Source organism: Pseudophryne corroboree, chromosome 6, assembly GCF_028390025.1.
Source record: "Pseudophryne corroboree isolate aPseCor3 chromosome 6, aPseCor3.hap2, whole genome shotgun sequence".
NCBI lineage: Eukaryota > Metazoa > Chordata > Amphibia > Anura > Myobatrachidae > Pseudophryne > Pseudophryne corroboree.
The window spans coordinates 528,387,267-528,412,379 of NC_086449.1; the positions used below are offsets into that span (position 1 = coordinate 528,387,267).

A 25,113-nucleotide genomic window follows, 5' to 3' on the forward strand; every position below is an offset into this window, starting at 1 on the left:
CAGGAGAGCTCCCTGCAGTGCACCCATTCTCCTCTGGGCACAGTCTAAAACTAGGGTCTGGAGGAGGGGCATAGAGGGAGGAGCCAGTGCACACCCAGAGTCCAAAGTATTTCTTAAAGTGCCCATGCCTCCTGCGGAGCCCGTCTATTCCCCATGGTCCTTACGGAGTCCCAGCATCCTCTAGGACGTTAGAGAAATAAATCAACGTCACCTTTGTCCAGCGTAGACGATCCCTCCTGTAAAGTGATCGACCCCCTGGCAATAGCTTTAGCAATCCAAGCACAGGCTATAGTAGGCCGCAATATAGCCCCTGAAGCCGTGTAAATGGATTTCAGCGTAGCATCCACATTGCGATCTGCCAGGTCCTTTAACGCGGTAGATCCCGGGATCGGTAATACCACCTGTTTGGACAGCCTGGAGTCCGAGGTGTCCACTATTGGCGGGGACTCCCATCTCTTCCTATCTTCCTCTGGGAAGGGAAAAAGCCACCAAGACCCTCTTGGGAATCTGGAATTTCTTTTCCGGAGTTTGCCAGGCCTTTTCAAAGATAGCATTCATATCTTTGGAAGCCGGGAAAGTGAGGGGGGACTTCTTATTATCTGTGAAGAAGACGTCCTCCACCTGTTCCGGAGCGGTGTCTGAAATGTGTAAAACATCCCTAACAGCCTCAATCATCAACTGCACCCCCTTGGTAAATGATGCTGTCCCCCTCAACACATCCCCGTCACCAGCATCAGAGTCAGTGTCCGTGTCATCCTGCGAAATTGCAAGTGCACGTTTGTGAGAATGTACCGCAGGGGACCCCGAGGATGTAGTATCAGACCATACAACCTTAGAGGACTGGAGGACCTGAATGGCATGCTCAGTCCTAGCAACCATCAAAAATCTGAGAAATAGTCCCCCACAGACAGACTAACCATTCTGTCTCTCTAGCTGGGATCTGTGCTAAGACAGTGCAATCCTGATTACATGGAATGGAGTCTTCCTGGGAAGACAAATCCTCTGCAGCATATGAAAGTGTCCCTAGACATGCTGCCCACACACAGGGTATTATGAAGACAGAGTTTCCACCCCCCCAAGAATGGCAGAGAGAGACGGAGATTGGAGCCAACCCACACACTGCGCTATCAAAGGTATAGGGAGTCCCTAACCAGCGCTGACTGTGTCCCTTAATAGGTGACACAGCCTGTATACAGGCCCCCCCCCCCCCTTCTACAACCCGCTTGGTACCGTACAGATAGCTGGAGATTGCTCTGGAGGGACCTGGTTCCACTTGTAGTCAGTGCATGTAGGAGAAAATGGCGCTGAACGCTGCTGGGTCCGCTCTGAGGAGAAGCTCCTCCCCCTCAATGGCGCTGTCTTCCCGCTCACCGAAAGTTTATAATGGCTGGAGGAGTTGCGCTGGCCTGGATCCTCAGACCCCGACAGACTTCAGTGGACAGTGTAGGGTCCGGCGACGGCCCAGGGCGCCCCTTCCAGCGCTGCACCGCAGTACCGCTGAGCATTCACGGAGCGCGGGTGAGACCGCGCTCCCTACCCTAAGGCCGCCTTCTTCACACTGTCCCCCCGCTCGCAAGGGGGGACAGTGACTCACTCGCCATCTTCAGCTCCCGAGGGGGTGGCGGCCAGCTGCTGGGGCAAGCAGTCCCCTGCGGTGGGGCGTGATCAGACCCCTCTGAAGCCTAACGTTCAGTCAGCGGGAGCAGTGGCTCAAGACCCTGCAGGGCGGACACTGCTCCCCCCCCCCCCCCCCTCAGTCCCTCACTGCAGAGAGGCTGTCGCCAGCAGCCTTCCTGTAAAACAAAACATTTTGAAAAGAAAGAAAATCAACTTTTTCTAAAGAAGCTCTGTAGAGCTCCACTAGCTGTGACCGGCTCCTCCAAGCACATTTTCTAAACTGAGTCTGGTAGGAGGGGCATAGAGGGAGGAGCCAGCCCACACTATTAAACTCTTAAAGTGCCAATGGCTCCTGGTGGACCCATCTATGCCCCATGGTACTGATATGGACCCCAGCATCCTCTAGGAGGTAAGAGAAACATAAAACATAATGGAGCCCAGCTCATGATATTCTCCAAGAAGCTTAATTCTTTAAACAGCGTTTATATACACTATTTACTTGGTCTATTACTGGTTTTATCTACAAGTGTTTACAGAAAAAAACACAGATAAAAATACTTTACTTTTGACAAACAGCTTTCATCCAAAGCTACTGAATAGAGGTTTGCCATTAAGTCAATTTTTACCAGTGTTTTATATGACTTCTAATGCTAGTCACCGACCAGATGCACTTAAAGAGAGGGAGAGAGGTTTCTGGAGAGAGGATACAATGAAAAAGATTAACCAAGTTATTCAAAGCATGCCAAGTATAAAATCGGGGGCATTATTAACTAAAAAAAAAAAAAAAACACCTATCCTATTTTGTTGCATGTTCTCAATTACATCTAAGGTGATTTCAGACTATATTATTGCAATCTAGCCGGGTTGGATTCCCAGGTATCTGGCCAGGCTTAACCCTTTTACACTGAACCACTCCTGGGTTATCACGGTAATAACCCAGGTTTTTAGTGGTGGTGTAAAAGGGGTAGGAGTAAGAAAAGGGTCAGTGTGTACAGGTGCTATCAGATAGTGAGTACCTAGCTTTAGTCCAGATAATATATGTTACCAATTTAAGAGTAATAAAAGGTTAGTTAAAATGGATACTGTAATCTAAACATACGACCTACAGATGGAGCCACGCTAATCGGAGGCAGGACGAGGCGCACCGAGGCAGGCCGCTCGCCCCCACCTGCAATGCAGCCACGCTCAACAAACGTGGCTCCATCTGTATGAGACATCGAGTTCTTGGGATGTCCTGACCCATCCACCTATAGATGTTTATCTTTATTGTGTTGTCTGTTTACAATATTAAGGTCACCGTTTTTTTCTCTGTAAAATGCATAAATTGTACACCTCTGGCTCTAAAGGTCAGAGCGTTCCATATTGAAGTTTGGGTCAGTGCTGGACATGCAACTGACAGTACTTATCTCCTATATATTAGCCCAGATCTGTGACTTTGTGACTCATTTGCTAACGCTGGGCGGAGTCAAGTCACAGATCTGCCCTAATATATAGGAGAGATATAGGAGAATTACATAGGCGAATAGGCTATATAGATAGAATTACTGATGATAAAAGTACTGCAGAATGTAATTACTCACATGTAATTACTCAGTACATACCGCTGGATTGTGCGGAGACATCAGCAGCTGCACAAGGTTAAGGCTCCGTCCAGGTCCCGCCCCCGACGCCAGCCATAGGACAGATGACGGAAGCCCGCGCTGTGATTGGCCGCTGCGGCTAGCTGCCAGCAGCGCTCGAGTCCTGCTGGGTCCGCTCTCACGCATGGCGCCGCTGCCGGACACTGGGATGCCACGCGGTGGCCAGACCGGTAAGGTGCCTGTGCACGCCGTCCCCTCATACTGTGCGCCCCTCCCGGTACCCGGACTCATCCCCCGTCCCCGCTATATGGAGGGAGCTGGGGATGCTCTGGAGCATGCACACCAAACCGCTTCTCTGCCCCTGCGTGCTCCAGAGCGGTATCAGGCACAACCACTGCCTACTGTACATGGGCTAAAAGCAACAACTACATGGCCGCCCGCTATGTGCGAACACCGGAGCGGGGGCAGCAGCAGGAGTAGCAGGCGGATAGAGCCTGAGGACAAGGGGGACACCCAGCGCATATATCCAGAGGCTGGAGTGGCTGCAGAACCGCATCACCCATCACATACAGGGTAACCCACCTTCCCACTATCTTATACTGTATATGTACTACTGTATGCTGTCTCTGTATAACACATATACTATCCCTACCTCCATACCACCCACAGCACACCCACACCGCCTCTGGAACCCCTCCACCATCCGCAGTACCCCCGCCCCACCTCCGGACCCCCAACACCACCCGCAGCACACCCGCAACACCTCTGGAACCCCTCCACCATCCACCGCACCCCCACCCACATAACCCCAGCCCCTCACCGGTCCGTCGCACCACCGGACCCCAACACCACCCGCAGCACACCCACCCCTTCCCCACCCGCAAAGCCTCTGGAACCCCTCCACCGTACCCCCACCCACATAACCTCAGCCCCTCACCTGGCCCGCCGCACCACCCACTGTACACCTACTCCTTCCCCACCCCCAGTGCCTCCGGAACCCCTGCCCCTGCACCTGGCCATCCCCCACCCCCTTCAACGTTACACACCACCTCCTGACCCCCTCTCCCATCTGCACCCCCCCCCCCCCCCATCCACCCGCAGCATGCACAGACACCCTCCCCCATACGCGGTCACCCCTGCGCTGTTCACCCCCACAACGCACGGGTACAAAGCGGATCTCTGCCATGGATTTGAGCCAAGAATACATTTGCACAGTACTCGGGTTACAGGGGCGCAGCCTCTTCAGACGGTGTGAAGAGCGCCCGTAGGGCGCGATGAATCACCTAGTACTTTATATTTGCACATAAATAGTTTTTGTGTTTTGGTACCACAGCAATCAGATTGGACAAACTTTATTGCTGCTAAAATATTTGGATTTAAAAACACAGTTTCATCGAACGTGCTAACCATAAATTTATATACATAGGGCAGAATTGAAAATAATAAGAATTTACTTACCGATAATTCTATTTCTCGGAGTCCGTAGTGGATGCTGGGGTTCCTGAAAGGACCATGGGGAATAGCGGCTCCGCAGGAGACAGGGCACAAAAAGTAAAGCTTTCCGATCAGGTGGTGTGCACTGGCTCCTCCCCCTATGACCCTCCTCCAAGCCTCAGTTAGGTACTGTGCCCGGACGAGCGTACACAATAAGGGAGGAATTTTGAATCCCGGGTAAGACTCATACCAGCCACACCAATCACACCGTACAACTTGTGATCAAAACCCAGTTAACAGTATGATAACAGAGGAGCCTCTGAAAGATGGCTTCCTAAACAATAACCCGAATTAGTTAACAATAACTATGTACAATTATTGCAGATAATCCGCACTTGGGATGGGCGCCCAGCATCCACTACGGACTCCGAGAAATAGAATTATCGGTAAGTAAATTCTTATTTTCTCTATCGTCCTAGTGGATGCTGGGGTTCCTGAAAGGACCATGGGGATTATACCAAAGCTCCCAAACGGGCGGGAGAGTGCGGATGACTCTGCAGCACCGAATGAGAGAACTCCAGGTCCTCCTTAGCCAGAGTATCAAATTTGTAAAATTTTACAAACGTGTTCTCCCCTGACCACGTAGCTGCTCGGCAAAGTTGTAATGCCGAGACCCCTCGGGCAGCCGCCCAAGATGAGCCCACCTTCCTTGTGGAGTGGGCCTTAACAGATTTAGGCTGTGGCAGGCCTGCCACAGAATGTGCAAGTTGGATTGTGCTACAGATCCAACGAGCAATCGTCTGCTTAGACGCAGGAGCACCCATCTTGTTGGGTGCATACAATATAAACAACGAGTCAGATTTTCTGACTCCAGCTGTCCTTGCAATATATATTTTTAATGCTCTGACAACGTCCAGTAACTTGGAGTCCTCCAAGTCACTTGTAGCCGCAGGCACTACAATAGGCTGGTTCAGATGAAATGCTGACACCACCTTAGGGAGAAAATGCGGACGAGTCCGCAGTTCTGCCCTGTCCGAATGGAAAATCAGATATGGGCTTTTGTAAGATAAAGCTGCCAGTTCTGACACTCTCCTGGCCGAAGCCAGGGCTAGTAACATGGTCACTTTCCATGTGAGATATTTTAAATCCACCTTTTTTAGTGGTTCAAACCAATGAGATTTTAGAAATTCCAAAACCACATTGAGATCCCACGGTGCCACTGGAGGCACCACAGGAGGCTGTATATGCAGCACTCCCTTAACAAAAGTCTGGACTTCAGGAACTGAAGCCAATTCTTTTTGAAAGAAAATCGACAGGGCCGAAATTTGAACCTTAATAGATCCCAATTTGAGACCCATAGACAATCCTGATTGCAGGAAATGTAGGAATCGACCCATTTGAAATTCCTCCGTCGGAGCACTCCGATCCTCGCACCACGCAACATATCTTCGCCAAATGCGGTGATAGTGTTGCACGGTTACTTCCTTCCTTGCTTTAATCAAAGTAGGAATGACTTCTTCCGGCATGCCTTTTTCCTTTAGGATCCGGCGTTCAACCGCCATGCCGTCAAACGCAGCCGCGGTAAGTCTTGAAACAGACAGGGACCCTGCTGAAGCAAGTCCCTCCTTAGAGGTAGAGGCCACGGATCTTCCGTGATCATCTCTTGAAGTTCCGGGTACCAAGTCCTTCTTGGCCAATCCGGAACCACTAGTATCGTTCTTACGCCTCTTTGCCGTATAATTCTCAATACTTTTGGTATGAGAGGCAGAGGAGGAAACACATACACCGACTGGTACACCCAAGGCGTTACCAGCGCGTCCACAGCTATTGCCTGCGGATCTCTTGACCTGGCGCAATACCTGTCCAGTTTTTTGTTGAGGCGAGACGCCATCATGTCCACCATTGGTCTTTCCCAACGGGTTACCAGCATGTGGAAGACTTCTGGATGAAGTCCCCACTCTCCCGGGTGAAGGTCGTGTCTGCTGAGGAAGTCTGCTTCCCAGTTGTCCACTCCCGGGATGAACACTGCTGACAGTGCTATCACATGATTCTCTGCCCAGCGAAGAATCCTTGCAGCTTCTGCCATTGCACTCCTGCTTCTTGTGCCGCCCTGTCTGTTTACATGGGCGACTGCCGTGATGTTGTCCGACTGGATCAACACCGGTTTTCCTTGAAGCAGAGGTTCTGCCTGGCTTAGAGCATTGTAGATTGCTCTTAGTTCCAGAATGTTTATGTGAAGAGACGTTTCCAGGCTCGTCCACACTCCCTGGAAGTTTCTTCCTTGTGTGACTGCTCCCCAGCCTCTCAGGCTGGCGTCCGTGGTCACCAGGATCCAATCCTGTATGCCGAATCTGCGGCCCTCCAATAGATGAGCACTCTGCAACCACCACAGAAGAGATACCCTTGTCCTTGGAGACAGGGTTATCCGCTGGTGCATCTGAAGATGCGACCCTGACCATTTGTCCAACAGATCCCTCTGAAAAATTCGTGCATGGAATCTGCCGAAAGGAATTGCTTCGTAAGAAGCCACCATTTTTCCCAGGACTCTTGTGCATTGATGTACAGACACCTTTCCTGGTTTTAGGAGGTTCCTGACAAGCTCGGATAACTCCTTGGCTTTTTCCTCCGGGAGAAAAACCTTTTTCTGAACCGTGTCCAGAATCATCCCTAGGAACAGCAGACGAGTTGTCGGCATTAACTGGGATTTTGGAATATTCAGAATCCAGCCGTGCTGTTTTAGCACTTCTTGAGACAGTGCTAATCCCAACTCTAGCTGTTCTCTGGACCTTGCCCTTATTAGGAGATCGTCCAAGTATGGGATAATTAATACGCCTTTTCTTCGAAGAAGAATCATCATCTCGGCCATTACCTTTGTAAAGACCCGAGGTGCCGTGGACAATCCGAACGGCAGCGTCTGAAACTGATAGTGACAGTTTTGTACAACGAACCTGAGGTACCCCTGGTGTGAGGGGTAAATTGGAACGTGGAGGTACGCATCCTTGATGTCCAAGGACACCATAAAGTCCCCTTCTTCCAGGTTCGCTATCACTGCTCTGAGTGACTCCATTTTGAACTTGAACTTCTTTATGTACAGGTTCAAGGACTTCAGATTTAGAATAGGTCTTACCGAGCCGTCCGGCTTCGGTACCACAAATAGAGTGGAATAATACCCCTTTCCCTGTTGTAGAAGAGGTACCTTGACTATCACCTGCTGAGAGTACAGCTTGTGAATGGCTTCCAAAACCGTCTCCCTTTCGGAGGGGGACGTTGGTAAAGCAGACTTCAGGAAACGGCGAGGCGGATCTGTCTCTAATTTCAACCTGTACCCCTGAGATATTATCTGCAGGATCCAGGGATCTACCTGCGAGTGAGCCCACTGCGCGCTGAAATTCTTGAGACGACCGCCCACCGTCCCCGAGTCCGCTTGAGAAGCCCCAGCGTCATGCTGAGGCTTTTGTAGAAGCGGGGGAGGGCTTCTGTTCCTGGGAAGGAGCTGCCTGTTGGTGTCTCTTCCCCCTTCCTCTGCCTCGTGGCAGATATGAATATCCCTTTGCTCTCTTGTTTTTAAAGGAACGAAAGGGCTGCGGTTGAAAAGTCGGTGTCTTTTTCTGTTGGGGAGTAGCTTGAGGTAAAAAGGTGGATTTCCCGGCTGTAGCCGTGGCCACCAAATCTGATAGACCGACTCCAAATAACTCCTCCCCTTTATACGGCAAAACTTCCATATGCCGTTTTGAGTCCGCATCGCCTGACCACTGTCGCGTCCATAAACTTCTTCTGGCCGAAATGGACATAGCACTTACCCGTGATGCCAGTGTGCAGATATCCCTCTGTGCATCACGCATATAAAGAAATGCATCCTTTATTTGCTCTAAAGACAGTAAAACATTGTCCCTATCCAGGGTATCAATATTTTCAATCAGGGACTCTGACCAAGCTACTCCAGCACTGCACATCCAGGCTGTCGCTATAGCTGGTCGTAGTAGAACACCTGTATGTGTGTATATACTTTTTTGGATATTTTCCATCCTCCTATCTGCTGGATCTTTAAGTGCGGCCGTCTCAGGAGAGGGTAACGCCACTTGTTTAGATAAGCGTGTGAGCGCCTTGTCCACCCTAGGAGGTGTTTCCCAGCGCGCCCTAACCTCTGGCGGGAAAGGGTATAAAGCCAATAACTTCTTTGAAATTAGCATCTTTTTATCGGGGGCAACCCACGCTTCATCACATACATCATTTAGTTCTTCTGATTCAGGAAAAACTATAGGTAGTTTTTTCACACCCCACATAATACCCTGTTTAGTGGTACCTGTAGTATCAGCTAAATGAAACGCCTCCTTCATTGCCAAAATCATATAACGTGTGGCCCTACTGGAAAATACGGTTGATTCGTCACCGTCGCCACTGGAATCAGTGCCTGTGTCTGGGTCTGTGTCGACCGACTGAGGCAAAGGGCGTTTTACAGCCCCTGACGGTGTTTGAGGCGCCTGGACAGGCACTAACTGATTGTCCGGCCGTCTCATGTCGTCAAACGACTGCTTTAGCGTGTTGACACTATCCCGTAATTCCATAAATAAAGGCATCCATTCTGGTGTCGACCCCCTAGGAGGTGACATCCCCATATTTGGCAATTGCTCCGCCTCCACACCAATATCGTCCTCATACATGTCGACACACACGTACCGACACACAGCAGACACACAGGGAATGCTCTTAACGAAGACAGGACCCCACTAGCCCTTTGGGGAGACAGAGGGAGAGTTTGCCAGCACACACCAAAAGCGCTATATATGACAGGGATAGCCTTATAATAAGTGCTCCCTGTATAGCTGCTTTTATAATATAATTTTTGCCACTATTTTGCCCCCCCTCTCTTGTTTTACCCTGTTTCTGTAGTGCAGTGCAGGGGAGAGACCTGGGAGCCGTCCTGACCAGCGGAGCTGTGTAAGGAAAATGGCGCTGTGTGCTGAGGAGATAGGCCCCGCCCCTTTTTCGGCGGGCTCGTCTCCCGCTCTTTAGTGTATTCTGGCAGGGGTTAAATATCTCCATATAGCCCCCGGAGGCTATATGTGAGGTATTTTTTAGCCAAATAGGTTTTCATATGCCTCCCAGGGCGCTCCCCTCCCAGCGCCCTGCACCCTCAGTGACTGCCGTGTGAAGTGTGCTGAGAGGAAAATGGCGCACAGCTGCAGTGCTGTGCGCTACCTTTAGAAGACTGAGGAGTCTTCTGCCGCCGATTCTGGACCTCTTCATGTTTCAGCATCTGCAAGGGGGCCGGCGGCGAGGCTCCGGTGACCATCCAGGCTGTACCTGTGATCGTCCCTCTGGAGCTGATGTCCAGTAGCCAAGAAGCCAATCCATCCTGCACGCAGGTGAGTTCACTTCTTCTCCCCTAAGTCCCTCGTTGCAGTGATCCTGTTGCCAGCAGGACTCACTGTAAAATAAAAAACCTAAGCTAAACTTTCTCTAAGCAGCTCTTTAGGAGAGCCACCTAGATTGCACCCTTCTCGGCCGGGCACAAAAATCTAACTGAGGCTTGGAGGAGGGTCATAGGGGGAGGAGCCAGTGCACACCACCTGATCGGAAAGCTTTACTTTTTGTGCCCTGTCTCCTGCGGAGCCGCTATTCCCCATGGTCCTTTCAGGAACCCCAGCATCCACTAGGACGATAGAGAAAAATAAATAAATAAATTCAGGCGCAATAATTAATGGGCACCCACTACTGCTATTCAATTATTTTGGGCGCTCTCTAATTATTGCGCTCACTTAGTCAAGGTTTAGCCATGTAAAGTGGCAAAACCCGCCTAAACTAATGGGTGCGACAGGGAAAGTGCTGTGTGGGTGCCCAAACAGAAGACTTCTGTCACACCTCATCACCTCCGGAGGTAGTGAGGTGAAATGCTGGCTCCGGCAGCTGATTGCTCTGTTGGGTGCCTGAGGGTGATAGCTGCCGCATGTACCAACTGAATTCCGCCCATACTACTTGATTTGTCCAGTATTTTAAAGTGATATCTGGTAAAGTAACCACTAAAAATAAGTGGAATTCTGCTTAATTACTAATCCTAGTTAATATCCATCATATCTGACAAGTGAACCATGAATTGAACACTATTGAAATCTATACAGAGTAGAGGAAAGGGAAATAATAAGATTTTAAACCTACCGGTAACTCTTTCTCCTAGTCCGTAGAGGATGCTGGGTACTCCGTAAGGACCATGGGGTATAGACGGGCTCCGCAGGAGACATGGGCACTTTAAGACCTTTTAAGGAGCGTGAACTGGCTCCTCCCTCTATGCCCCTCCTCCAGACCTCAGTTATAGGAACTGTGCCCAGAGGAGACGGACAGTACGAGGAAAGGATTTTTGTTAATCTAAGGGCAAGATTCATACCAGCCCACACCATCTACACCATCCAACCTGGAATATAACTAAACCAGTTAACAGTATAAACAAATAAGATCAGCAACAGGTTGATCTGAACTGCAACACAACCCTTGTGTAGACTTATCAATAGCTATGTACAAGTACTGCAGATTTATTCGACACTGGGACGGGCGCCCAGCATCGTCTACGGACTAGGAGAAAAAGATTTACCGGCAGGTTTAAAATCTTATTTTCTCTTACGTCCTAGAGGATGCTGGGGACTCCGTAAGGACCATGGGGTTTATACCAAAGCTCCAGACCGGGGGCGGGAGAGTGTGAATGACTCTTCAGCACCGATTGAGCAAAAGACAGGTCCTCATCAGCCAGGGTATCAAACTTATAGAATTTTGCAAAAGTGTTTGAACCCGACCAGGTAGCTGCTCGGCAAAGCTGTAACGCCGAGACGCCTCGGGCAGCCGCCCAAGAAGAGCCCACCTTCCTAGTGGAATGGGCCTTTACAGATTTTGGTAACGGCAATCCAGCCATAGAATGAGCCTGCTGAATCGTGTTACAGATCCAGCGTGCGATAGTCTGCTTGGAAGCAGGAGCGCCAACCTTGTTGGCTGCATATAGGATAAACAGAGCCTCCGTTTTCCTAATACGAGCCGTTCTGGCTACATAGATTTTTAAAGCCCTGACTACATCAAGGTACTTAGAATCCTCCAAGACATCAGTAGCCACCGGCACTACAATAGGTTGGTTCATGTGAAACGACGAAACCACCTTAGGTAGAAATTGTGGACGAGTTCTCAATTCCGCTCTATCCATATGGAAAATCAGATAGGGGCTCTTGTAAGACAAGGCCGCCAATTCTGACACCCTCCGTGCAGATGCCAAGGCCAATAACATGACCACTTTCCAAGTGAGAAATTTTAACTCAACAGTTTGAAGTGGTTCAAACCAATGTGATTAAAGGAACTGTAACACCATGTTAAGGTCCCACGGTGCCACTGGGGGCACAAAAGGAGGTTGGATGTGCAGTACTCCCTTCACAAAAGTCTGCACTTCTGGAAGAGAGGACAATTCCTTCTGAAAATATATTGATAAGGCCGAAATCTGCACCTTAATGGAGCCTAACTTTAGGCCCATAACCAGCCCCGTCTGTAGAAAATGGAGAAAACGACCCAACTGAAAAACCTCCGTAGGAGCATTTTTGGATTCACACCAAGACACATACTTTCTCCAGATACGGTGATAATGCTTCGCCGTTACCTTCTTCCTAGCTTTAAGCAGAGTAGGGATGACCTCCCCTGGAATACCTTTCCTAGCTAGGATTTGGTGTTCAACCGCCATGCCGTCAAAAGTAACTGCGGTAAGTCATGGAACACACACAGCCCCTGTTGTAACAGGTCCTCTCTTAGAGGAAGAGGCCAAGGATCTTCTGTGAGCATTTCCTGAAGATCTGGATACCAGGCCCTTCGAGGCCAGTCTGGAACAATGAGCATCGTTTGAACTCTTGTTCTTCTTATGATCCGCAATATCTTTGGGATGAGTGGAAGTGGAGGGAACACATAGACCGAATGATACACCCACGGTGTCACTAGTGCGTCTACTGCTATTACTTGAGGGTCCCTCGACGAATACATCCGAAGCCTTTTGTTGAGGCGTGATGCCATCATGTCTATTTGAGGGAGTCCCCAACCGTTTGTCACTTCTGTAAAGACCTCTTGATGAAGCCCCCACTCTCCTGGATGGAGATAGTGTGTGCTGAGGAAGTCTGCTTCCCAGTTGTCCACTCCCGGATGAGAACAGCCGACAGAGCGCTTACATGATTTTCCGCCCAGCGAAGAATCCTGGTGGCCTCCGCCATCGCTGCTCTGCTTCTTGTTCCGGCCCTGGCGGTTTACATGTGCCACGGCTGTGATGTTGTCTGACTGGATCAGTACAGGTAGGTTGCGAAGAAGATGCTCCGCCTGTCTCAGGCCGTTGTATATGGCCCTCAATTCCAGCACATTTATGTGCAGACAAGCCTCCTGGCTTGACCATATTCCCTGAAAATTTTTTCCTTGTGTGACCGCTCCCCAGCCTCGGAGGCTCACGTCCGTGGTTACCAGAACCCAATCCTGGATTCCGAACCTGCGACCCTCTAGGAGGTGAGCACTGTGGAGCCACCACAGGAGAGATATCCTGGCCCTGGGGGACAGGCTTATCATCCGATGCATTTGGAGATGGGACCCTGACCATTTGTCCAGTAGGTCCCACTGAAAAGTTCTTGCATGGAACCTGCCAAACGGAATGGCCTTGTAGGCCGCTACCATCTTTCCCAACACTCAAGTGCACTGATGAATAGACACTCTTTTTGGTTTCAGCAGATCCTTGACCATGTTCTGGAGTTCCAGAGCTTTTTCCAATGGGAGAAAAACCCTCTGCCGTTCAGTGTCCAGAATCATGCCCAAAAACGACAGTCGAGTTGTTGGCATCAAGTGCAACTTTGGCAAATTAAATAGCCAGCCGTGTTGTTGTAGTACCCTCAGAGAGAGTGCCACGCTTTTCAGTAACTGGTCTCTTGACCTCGCCTTTATCAGGAGATCGTCCAAGTACGGGATAATTGTGACACCTTGCTTGCGCAGGAGCACCATCATTTCCGCCATTACCTTGGTGAAAATCCTCGGGGCCGTGGAAAGCACAAACGGCAACGTCTGAAATTGGTAATGACAATCCTGCACGGCGAATCTCAGGAACGCCTGATGAGGAGGACATATGGGGACATGAAGGTATGCATCCTTTATGTCTAGTGACACCATAAAATCCCCCCCGTCCAGACTGGAAATCACTGCCCGGAGAGATTCCACCTTGAATTTGAATCTTTTCAAATACAGGTTTAGGGATTTTAGGTTCAGAATTGGTCTGACCGAGCAGTCTGGCTTCGGGACCACAAATAGAGTTGAATAAAACCCCTTTCCCTGTTGCAACAGGGGAACCGTGATAATCACTTGCTGTTGACACAGCTTTTGTATCGCAGCTGAAACTATTTCTCTCTCTGGGAGAGAAGCTGGTAAGGCAGACTTGAAAAATCGGTGTGGAGGCACGTCTTCGAACTCCAGTCTGTATCCTTGGGTTACAATTTCTAGCACCCAAGGATCCAAGTACGAATGAATCCAGACTTGGCTGAAGAGCTGAAGACGTGACCCCACCGATGCGGACTCCCGCAGCGGAGCCCCAGCGTCATGCGGTGGATTTGGTAGAGGCCGGAGAGGACTTCTGCTCCTGGGAGCTAGCCGCAGCTGGTGTTCTTTTTCCTCTACCCTTGCCTCTGGCAAGGAAGGATGATCCACGTCCCTTTATGAATTTAAGAGACCGAAAGGACTGACTCTGGTATGGAGGAGTTTTCTTTTGCTGTGGGGGAACAAAAGGCAAAAAAGAAGACTTACCCACGGCCGTCCCCAAACAAAAGTTCACCCTTGTAAGGCAAGGCCTCCATAAGTCTCTTGGAGTCAGCATCCCCAGTCCATTGACGGGTCCACAGCGCCCTCCTAGCTGAAATTGCCATGGCATTGGCCCTAGATCCCAAGAGGCCAATATCTCTCGCAGCCTCCCTTAGGTATAACGCTGCGTCCTTGATGTGACCCAATGTCAACAATACACTCTCCCTGTCGAGGGTGTCCATGTCAAATGACAAGTTATCTGCCCATCCTGCAATCGCGCTACTCGCCCATGCCGACGCTACCGCTGGTCTGAGCAGGGTTCCCGTAGTCGCATAAATCGATTTCAAGGTAGTTTCCTGCCTGCGATCCGCAGGATCCTTTAGTGTCGCCGTGTCTGGAGACGGTAGGGCCTTTTTGGATAAATGCGTCAAAGCCTTATCTACCGTGGGTGATGAATCCCACCGTAACCTGTCCTGTGAGGGGAAAGGATACGCCATAACAATTCTCTTAGGAATCTGCAGTCTTTTGTCTGGAGTTTTCCAAGCTTTTTCAAATAGAGCGTTCAGCTCATGGGATGGGGAAATGTTACCTCAGGTTTCTTCCCCTTAAACATACAGACCCGTGTGTCAGGGACAGAAGGGTCCCCTGTGATATGTAATACATCTTTTATTGCAATAATCATGTACTGAATACTCTTGGCCACCCTTGGGTGTAACCGAGCGTCGTCATAGTCGACACTGGAGTCGGAATCCATGTCGGTATCAGTGTCTGCTATCTGGGTAAAGGGACATTTCTGGGACCCTGATGGGTTCTGTGACACATTAATATCCATGGATTGTCTCCATGCTTGGTTCTGGGACTCAGATTTGTCCAACCTTTTATTTTTTTTACAGGTACCTCGGATCGTCGGAGACCGTGGCAGTCGGCGTGTCAACATAGGTAAGTATGTGTGTGTCGGCGTATGAAATAAAGTTTTACTATCAAGGTGTGTGTGTCCTGTTTTTATTTGGGTATTTTTTTCCCAGTAGTACTACAGGTACCAGCGGGCCCGTTTTTCTCCCGCATGCTGGTACTTGTGGTTCTCCAAGTACCAGCTTGCGGGGGAGGCTTGCTGGGACTTGTAGTACTACTGGAAAAAACAATATCTTTTTATTATCACAAAAGGCTATCAGCCCCCCCATCCGCAGCCCATTGGATGGGGGGGGGGACAGCCTCGGGCTTCACCCCTGGCCCTTGGGTGGCTGGGGGGGGGGACCCCTTGATTGAAGGGGTCCCCACTCCCCCAGGGTACCCCGGCCAGGGGTGACTAGTTGGATATTTAATGCCACGGCCGCAGGGCACGGCATAAAAGTGACCCCCGGCTGTGGCATTATCTGTCCAGCTAGTGGAGCCCGATGCTGGTGTTAAAAATACGGGGGACCCCTACTCTTTTTGTCCCCCGTATTTTTGGCACCGGCACCAGGCGCAGAGCCCGGTGCTGGTTTTAAAAATACGGGGGATCCCCTGTCAATTTTTCCCCCGCATTTTTAGAACCAGGACCAGCTTGAAGAGCCCGAGGCTGGTTATGCTTTGGAGGGGGGACCCCACGCCATTTTTTTTATGATTTTACCGTTCCAGCATTAAAAAAAAAAAATTAAAAAAATAATATTTTAAAAAATATATAAATAATATTTGTGCCTCCAAAAAAAAAAAAAAAAAAAAAGTACCTAATCCCTTCTAATATAAATAGATCTGCTATTCCCCCCAAAAAAACACAAAAAAAAACATGTTTAAAATTTTTTTATTTGTTTTCACCCTCCAAAGTGTGGCGGATTGAAAATGACGAATTTGCTGTCTAAAAGCCCTGCTGTCGAATTTCCAAACTTGAATTGAATATGCTTTGGTCGAATTGCAGCACTTGTATCATTGCAGAAAAGTCGAATTTGCAAAAAGTCGAATTTCAAAAAGTCGAATTTTGAAAGTCCGTTTTTTGGTCGGAAAGCACTGAATTGCATAGGCGATTTTTTTTTTTGGTCGAAAATGACCCGAAATTCGACAATTTCGGGAATTCGACCGCAATTGCATATACCCCATAGTCCGTAGTGGATGCTGGAGACTCCGTAAGGACCATGGGGAATAGCGGCTCCGCAGGAGACTGGGCACATCTAAAGAAAGCTTTAGGACTATCTGGTGTGCACTGGCTCCTCCCCCTATGACCCTCCTCCAAGCCTCAGTTAGGATACTGTGCCCGGACGAGCGTACACAATAAGGAAGGATTTTGAATCCCGGGTAAGACTCATACCAGCCACACCAATCACACCGTATAACCTGTGATCTGAACCCAGTTAACAGCATGATAACAGAGGAGCCTCTGAAAGATGGCTCACAACAATAATAACCCGATTTTTGTAACAATAACTATGTACAAGTATTGCAGACAATCCGCACTTGGGATGGGCGCCCAGCATCCACTACGGACTATGAGAAATAGAATTATCGGTAAGTAAATTCTTATTTTCTCTAACGTCCTAAGTGGATGCTGGGGACTCCGTAAGGACCATGGGGATTATACCAAAGCTCCCAAACGGGCGGGAGAGTGCGGATGACTCTGCAGCACCAAATGAGAGAACTCCAGGTCCTCCTCAGCCAGGATATCAATTTTGTATAATTTTACAAACGTATTTGCTCCTGACCAAGTAGCTGCTCGGCAAAGTTGTAAAGCCGAGACCCCTCGGGCAGCCGCCCAAGATGAGCCCACCTTCCTTGTGGAGTGGGCATTTACAGATTTTTGGCTGTGGCAGGCCTGCCACAGAATGTGCAAGCTGAATTGTACTACAAATCCAACGAGCAATAGTCTGCTTAGAAGCAGGAGCACCCAGCTTGTTGGGTGCATACAGGATAAACAGCGAGTCAGATTTCCTGACTCCAGCCGTCCTGGAAACATATATTTTCAGGGCCCTGACAACGTCTAGCAACTTGGAGTCCTCCAAGTCCCTAGTAGCCGCAGGCACCACAATATGTTGGTTCAGGTGAAACGCTGAAACCACCTTAGGGAGAAACTGAGGACGAGTCCTCAATTCCGCCCTGTCCGAATGGAACATCAGATAAGGGCTTTTTCAGGATAAAGCCGCCAATTCTGACACGCGCCTGGCCCAGGCCAGGGCCAACAGCATGACCACTTTCCATGTGAGATATTTTAACTCCACAGATTTAAGTGGTTCAAACCAATGTGACTTTTGGAACCCAAAACTACATTGAGAACCCAAAGTGCCACTGGAGGCACAAAAGGAGGCTGTATATGCAGTACCCCTTTTACAAACGTCTGAACTTCAGGGACTGAAGCTAGTTCTTTTTGGAAGAAAATGGACAGGGCCGAAATTTGAACCTTAATGGACCCCAATTTCAGGCCCATAGACACTCCTGTTTGCAAGAAAATGTAGGAATCGACCCAGTTGAAAATCCACCGTCGGGCCTTACTGGCCTCGCACCACGCAACATATTTTCGCCAATTGCGGTGATAATGTTTTTGCGGTTACATCCTTCCTGGCTTTGATCAGGATAGGGATGACTTCATCCGGAATGCCTTTTTTCCTTCAGGATCCGGCGTTCAACCGCCATGCCGTCAAACGCAGCCGCGGTAAGTCTTGGAACAGACAGGGTCCTTGCTGGAGCAGGTCCCTTCTTAGAGGTAGAGGCCACGGATCCTCCGTGAGCATCTCTTGAAGTTCCGGTTACCAAATCCTTCTTGGCCAATCCGGAGCCACGAATATAGTGCTTACTCCTCTCCATCTTATCAATCTCAGTACCTTGGGTATGAGAGGCAGAGGAGGGAACACATACCCTGACTGGTACACCCACGGTGTTACCAGAGCGTCTACAGCTATTGCCTGAGGGTCCCTGGACCTGGCGCAATACCTGTCGAGTTTTTCCCAACGGTTTATAATCATGTGGAAGACTTCTGGGTGAAGTCCCCCCTCTCCCGGGTGGAGGTCGTGTCTGCTGAGGAAGTCTGCTTCCCAGTTGTCCACTCCCGGAATGAATACTGCTGACAGTGCTATCACATGATTTTCCGCCCAGCGAAGAATCCTTGCAGCTTCTGCCATTGCCCTCCTGCTTCTTGTGCCACCCTGTCTGTTTACGTGGGTGACTGCCGTGATGTTGTCCGACTGGATCAACACCGGCTGACCTTGAAGCAGAGGTCTTGCTAAGCTTAGAGCATTGTAAATGTCCCTTAGCTTCAGGATATTTATGTGAAGTGATGTCTCCAGGCTTGACCATAAGTCCTGGATATTCCTTCCCTGTGTGACTGCTCCCCAGCCTCGCAGGCTGGCATCCGTGGTTACCAGGACCCAGTCCTGAATGCCGAATCTGCGGCCCTCTAGAAGATGAGCACTCTGCAACCACCACAGGAGGGACACCCTTGTCCTTGGTGACAGGGTTATCCGCTGATGCATCTGAAGATGCGACCCGGACCATTTGTCCAGCAGGTCCCACTGGAAAGTTCTTGCGTGGAATCTGCCGAATGGGATTGCTTCGTAGGAAGCCACCATTTTTTTTCAGAACCCTTGTGCATTGATGCACTGAGACTTGGCTCGGTTTTAGGAGGTTCCTGACTAGCTCGGATAACTCCCTGGCTTTCTCCTCCGGGAGAAACACCTTTTTCTGGACTGTGTCCAGGATCATCCCTAGGAACAGAAGACAAGTCGTCGGAACCAGCTGCGATTTTGGAATATTGAGAATCCAACCGTGCTGCAGCAACACTACCTGAGATAGTGCTACACCGACCTCCAACTGTTCCCTGGATCTTACCCTTATCAGGGAATCGTCCAAGTAAGGGATAACTAAAATTCCCTTCCTTTGAAGGATCATCATCATTTCGGCCATTACCTTGGTAAAGACCCGGGGTGCCGTGGACCATCCATACGGCAGCGTCTGAACTGATAGTGACAGTTCTGTACCATAAACCTGAGGTACCCTTGGTGAGAAGAGTAAATTTGGACATGAAGGTAAGCATCCTTGATGTCCCGAGACATCATGTAGTCCCCTTCTTCCAGGTTCGCAATCACTGCTCTGAGTGACTCAATCTTGAATTTGAACCTCTGTATGTAAGTGTTCAAAGATTTTAGATTTAGAATCGGTCTCACCGAGCCGTCCAGCTTCGGTACCACAACAGTGTGGAATAATACCCCGTTCCCTGTTGCAGGAGGGGTATCTTGATTATCACCTGCTGGGAATACAGCTTGTGAATGGCTTCCAAAACTGTCTCCCTGTCAGAAGGAGACATCGGTAAAGCCGACTTTAGGAAACGGTGAGGGGGAGACGTCTCGAATTCTAATTTGTACCCCTGAGATATCACCTGAAGGATCCAGGGGTCTACTTGCGAGTGAGCCCACTGCGCGCTGAAATTCATTGAGACGGGCCCCCCACCGTGCCTGATTCTGCTTGTAAAGCCCCAGCGTATACTGAGGGCTTGGCAGAGGCGGGAGAGGGTTTCTGTTCCTGGGAACTGGTTGATTTCTGCAGCCTTTTTCCTCTCCCTCTGTCACGGGGCAGAAATGAGGAACCTTTTGCCCCCTTATCCACGAAAAGACTGCGCCTGATAATACGGCGTCTTCTCATGTTGAGAGGCGACCTGGGGTACAAACGTGGATTTCCCAGCTGTTGCCGTGGCCACCAGGTCTGAAAGACCGACCCCAAATAACTCCTCCCTTAATAAGGCAATACTTCCAAATGCCGTTTGGAATACGCATCACCTGACCACTGACGTGTCCATAACCCTCTACTGGTAGAAATGGACAACGCACTTAGACTTGATGCCAGTCGGCAAATATTCCGCTGTGCATCACTCATATATAGAAATGCATCTTTCAAATGCTCTATAGGCAAAAATATACTGTCCCTATCTAGGGTATCAATATTTTCAGTCAGGGAATCCGACCACGCCCACCCAGCACTGCACATCCAGGCTGAGGCGATTGCTGGTCGCAGTATAACACCAGTATGTGTGTAAATACATTTTAGGATACCCTCCTGCTTTCTATCAGCAGGATCCTTAAGGGCGGCCATCTCAGGAGAGGATAGAGCCCTTACAAGCGTGTGAGCGCTTTATCCACCCTAGGGGGTGTTTCCCAACGCACCCCAACCTCTGGCGGGAAAGGATATAATGCCAATAACATTTTAGAAATTATCAGTTGTTATCGGGGGAAACCCACGCATCATCACACACCTCATTTAATTTCTCAGATTCAGGAAAACTACAGGTAGTTTTTCCTCACCGAACATAATACCCCTTTTTGGTGGTACTCGTATTATCAGAAATGTGTAAAACATTTTTCATTGCCTCAATCATGTAACGTGTGGCCCTACTGGAAGTCACATTTGTCTCTTCACCGTCGACACTGGAGTCAGTATCCGTGTCGGCGTCTATATCTGCCATCTGAGGTAACGGGCGCTTTAGAGCCCCTGACGGCCTATGAGACGTCTGGACAGACACAAGCTGAGTAGCCGGCTGTCTCATGTCAACCACTGTCTTTTATACAGAGCTGACACTGTCACGTAATTCCTTCCAACAGTTCATCCACTCAGGTGTCGACCCCCTAGGGGGTGACATCACTATTACAGGCAATCTGCTCCGTCTCCACATCATTTTTCTCCTCATACATGTCGACACAAAAGTACCGACATACAGCACACGCACAGGGAATGCTCTGATAGAGGACAGGACCCCACTAGCCCTTTGGGGAGACAGAGGGAGAGTTTGCCAGCACACACCAGAGCGCTATATATATACAGGGATAACCTTATATAAGTGTTTTTCCCCTTATAGCTGCTGTATAGTTAATACTGCGCCTAATTTGTGCCCCCCTCTCTTTTTTAACCCTTTCTGTAGTGTAGTGACTGCAGGGGAGAGCCAGGGAGCTTCCCTCCAACGGAGCTGTGAGGGAAAATGGCGCCAGTGTGCTGAGGAGATAGGCTCCGCCCCCTTATCGGCGGCCTTATCTCCCGTTTTTTAATGTATTTTGGCAGGGGTTAAATGCATCCATATAGCCCAGGAGCTATATGTGATGCATTTTTTGCCATCCAAGGTGTTTATTATTGCGTCTCAGGGCGCCCCCCCCAGCGCCCTGCACCCTCAGTGACCGGAGTGTGAAGTGTGCTGAGAGCAATGGCGCACAGCTGCAGTGCTGTGCGCTACCTTGTTGAAGACAGGACGTCTTCTGCCGCCGATTTTCCAGACCTCTTCTGCCTTCTGGCTCTGTAAGGGGGCCGGCGGCGCGGCTCTGGGACCCATCCAAGCTGGGCCTGTGATCGTCCCTCTGGAGCTAATGTCCAGTAGCCTAAGAAGCCCAATCCACTCTGCACGCAGGTGAGTTCGCTTCTTCTCCCCTTAGTCCCTCGATGCAGTGAGCCTGTTGCCAGCAGGTCTCACTGAAAATAAAAAACCTAAACTAAAACTTTCACTAAGAAGCTCAGGAGAGCCCCTAGTGTGCACCCTTCTCGTTCGGGCACAGAGATCTAACGGAGGCTTGGAGGAGGGTCATAGGTGGAGGAGCCAGTGCACACCAGATAGTCCTAAAGCTTTCTTTAGATGTGCCCAGTCTCCTGCGGAGCCGCTATTCCCCATGGTCCTTACGGAGTCCCCAGCATCCACTTAGGACGTTAGAGAAAATAAGATGCACAGCAGCAGTCATTGGCCCTCATTCCGAGTTGATCGGTCGCAAGGCGAATTTAGCAGAGTTACACACGCTAAGCCGCCGCCTACTGGGAGTGAATCTTAGCTTCTTAAAATTGCGACCGATGTATTCGCAATATTGCGATTACTAACTACTTAGCAGTTTCAGAGTAGCTCCAGACTTACTCTGCCTGTGCGATCAGTTCAGTGCTTGTCGTTCCTGGTTGACGTCACAAACACACCCAGCGTTCGCCCAGGCACTCCCACCGTTTCCCCGGCCACTCCTGCGTTTTTTCCGGAAACGGTAGCGTTTTCAGCCACACGCCCCTGAAACGCCGTGTTTCCGCCCAGTAACACCCATTTCCTGTCAATCACATTACGATCGCCGGAGCGAAGAAAAAGCCGTGAGTAAAATTACTTTCTTCATAGTAAAGTTACTTGGCGCAGTCGCAGTGCGAACATTGCGCATGCGTACTAAGCGGATTTTCACTGCGATGCGATGAAAAATACCGAGCGAACAACTCGGAATGAGGGCCATTATGCAGCAATTAATGGGGTACTTTGAGCTAGAGCTACTTTTGTACCTAAAGGTAATGGCCACACTTGAAAATGCTACGAAATGAAAAGCTGCAATACATTACAGTGGCATACTGCACTATCCTAATAATAATACATTTATATAGCGCTCTTTCTCCAAAAACAGGACTCAAGGCGCTTTACAGACATCAAAACAATGCACATAATACAGAAGATTAATACAGTAATACACAGGCCACACAGACAAAAAAAATTAAAACCTAGAATGCATAGAATAATCATAATGCAGGATTGGTGTAGGCATTTTGGGTAATAACTTCCATGGGTTGTGTAATCCACCATCACAGGGTACCACGTGCAGCAGCCATCTTGGGCGCACTGCGTAGGATTACCCTGGGTGGAATAGTCCACCCCTAGAAAATAAGGGGGTGATCGCAGAATCCTAACCATTCAGAGTAGGGTACCAACAAAACGATCAGGTCCATGTATTTTCATCCCATCCACAAGTGTACCAGATGAGGCAGCCATGTTGGGCGTACTACGAAGGTTACACTGTGGGATGTAAGCCATACAATGGCTCAATGCATACATGGGAAAACGGGCACTTGTGTAGTTGTATGATATAACCTGTATGAACAATCCACATGAGGCAAATCCTGCCTGCAGAGGAACCATCAAAGACCCCCATTTAGGGTGCACTGTGTTAGATGCTGCAGGCAGGGTGTGCAATCAGTGGAGGTACACCTCACAGGAATACCACACAGTGGGGTGGAAGTATGCAGTAAAAATATAGTGGGTTTTTTTTAGTTTTTTTTTTTTTTTAAAGAAAGCACATGATGAGATCACCTTTGCAGGTAAACACCGAAAAGAGGGAAATTATCCTGGTCTCCCTGCTCACCTTGAGGCATACTGTGGTGAAACACCTTTCTTATCAATTAACTAGCTCACCACAGGTGATGGCAATCATACATTACCAGGAGAGCCCAGGAACAGAGCATTTTCTCCCTCATGGAGAGGGTCAGGTAGGCAAGTATGCCTTGAGGGGTAGGCCTGTAAGACACTACAGATGTTCTCTGCCAGAGGGTTAGTAGGCCTGGTCCTGACGATTTCATTGTTGTATACCTATTACCAGATGTATGTGATTACATTGCTGTTCACACTGTCCTGGGTCCCTTTCCTCTACCCATTTTTTGTAATCTGTTGATTAGTTATAATTGTTCAGAATTGTGGTTACTTCTATACTAATTTACTATTTGTGACCAACTGCCATTATACATAATTTTGGCAATCTAATTATGGGCCTAGTTCAGCGAGAGTTGTAGTTTTATGAAAAATTGCAAAACTACAACTCCTTTCACTAGCATGCAGGGGGACGCCCAGCACAGGGCACGGACGCCCCACATGCCGGGTCCTCCCCTCCGCCCGCTGAAATGCAAGTACTTCGCTAACCGGTGAAGCGCTCACATATTAAGGGAAGCCCACTGCCTTCTCATCTTAGCTGCGAAGGCAGTCACTGGACCGCAATGTTTTGGGTTGAATGTGACATCACGCACCCGCCGTGGCTCGCCCCACAATTATCAATATTACAAATATTTTACCAACTTTTTTTGCATGGTTTTGAGATTGCGAAAAAAAAAGCAAAGATAATTAGAACCTCTAAACAGAAAGAAATTTTTTTTTTTATTAAAGCAATGTAGACCCAGGTTATTGTAACAGATGTGAATGTATGCGATTACTGCTGTTTGCTCAGAATTTAGGTTACTACTATACTAACTGTCACCCTGAACCCATTAGATCATGCCCTTTGTGATATTTTAACATGAAATAAACGTTACGTTTTAAAAATATATTTATACGTCCTTTTATAAACAGGGAGTGTTAGTTACTACAATGCAGCCCTGCTGGTAGGTGGACTTTTAACAAACTGCCAATCTAATTTGTTACTCTTCTTTGGATAGAAATACCCTCAAACATGTTAACGGCAACAACTTCAAAATGAAAAGAAGGCAGAGCACTTGTATATTGTAATGGACGCATTACCTAAAAAGCAAAAAGTAGGTTAAACAATATAATGTTTAAGCTCTTTTATGAACACTTGTGTGAAAGGAGTTAAGGAATTGCGGGTGGTACGGGGTATCCAAGTTTGTGCCGACAATATGCTGAGTTCAAGCCGCAGCTGGAGATGGTCTGCTGTTTTGGGATTGATCTGTCCCTCAAGGCCCGTACACACTGGTCGATATATCGGCCGTTCAAGATATATCGCGGGAGCGTCGGCCAGTGTGTACGGCCGATACGTCTGTAAACTCCGTCGTTCACAGACGTATCGCGTCGGCCGTGCAGCACAGCCGACTGCCAATATATTAGCGCGTCGCTGTGTGTGTACGGGGCGGTCGGCCGACCGCCCGTACACATGCTGCAGCGGCCGTCGGTGATTGACAGCTGAACTGGGCGGGCGTGTGTGCACACCCGCCCAGTTCATGACGTCAGTCCCCGACGGATCGGGCAGTGTGTATG

The 25,113-nt window shown here is 49.2% G+C and overlaps 1 protein-coding gene across 5 annotated transcripts in view; it reads right to left on the reverse strand.

The window, feature by feature from the left end:
* Positions 1 to 25,113, reverse strand: part of LLPH (LLP homolog, long-term synaptic facilitation factor) — a 74,226-nt gene that overhangs the window by 30,598 nt on the left and 18,515 nt on the right. The gene's annotated exons all lie outside the window — the stretch shown is intronic.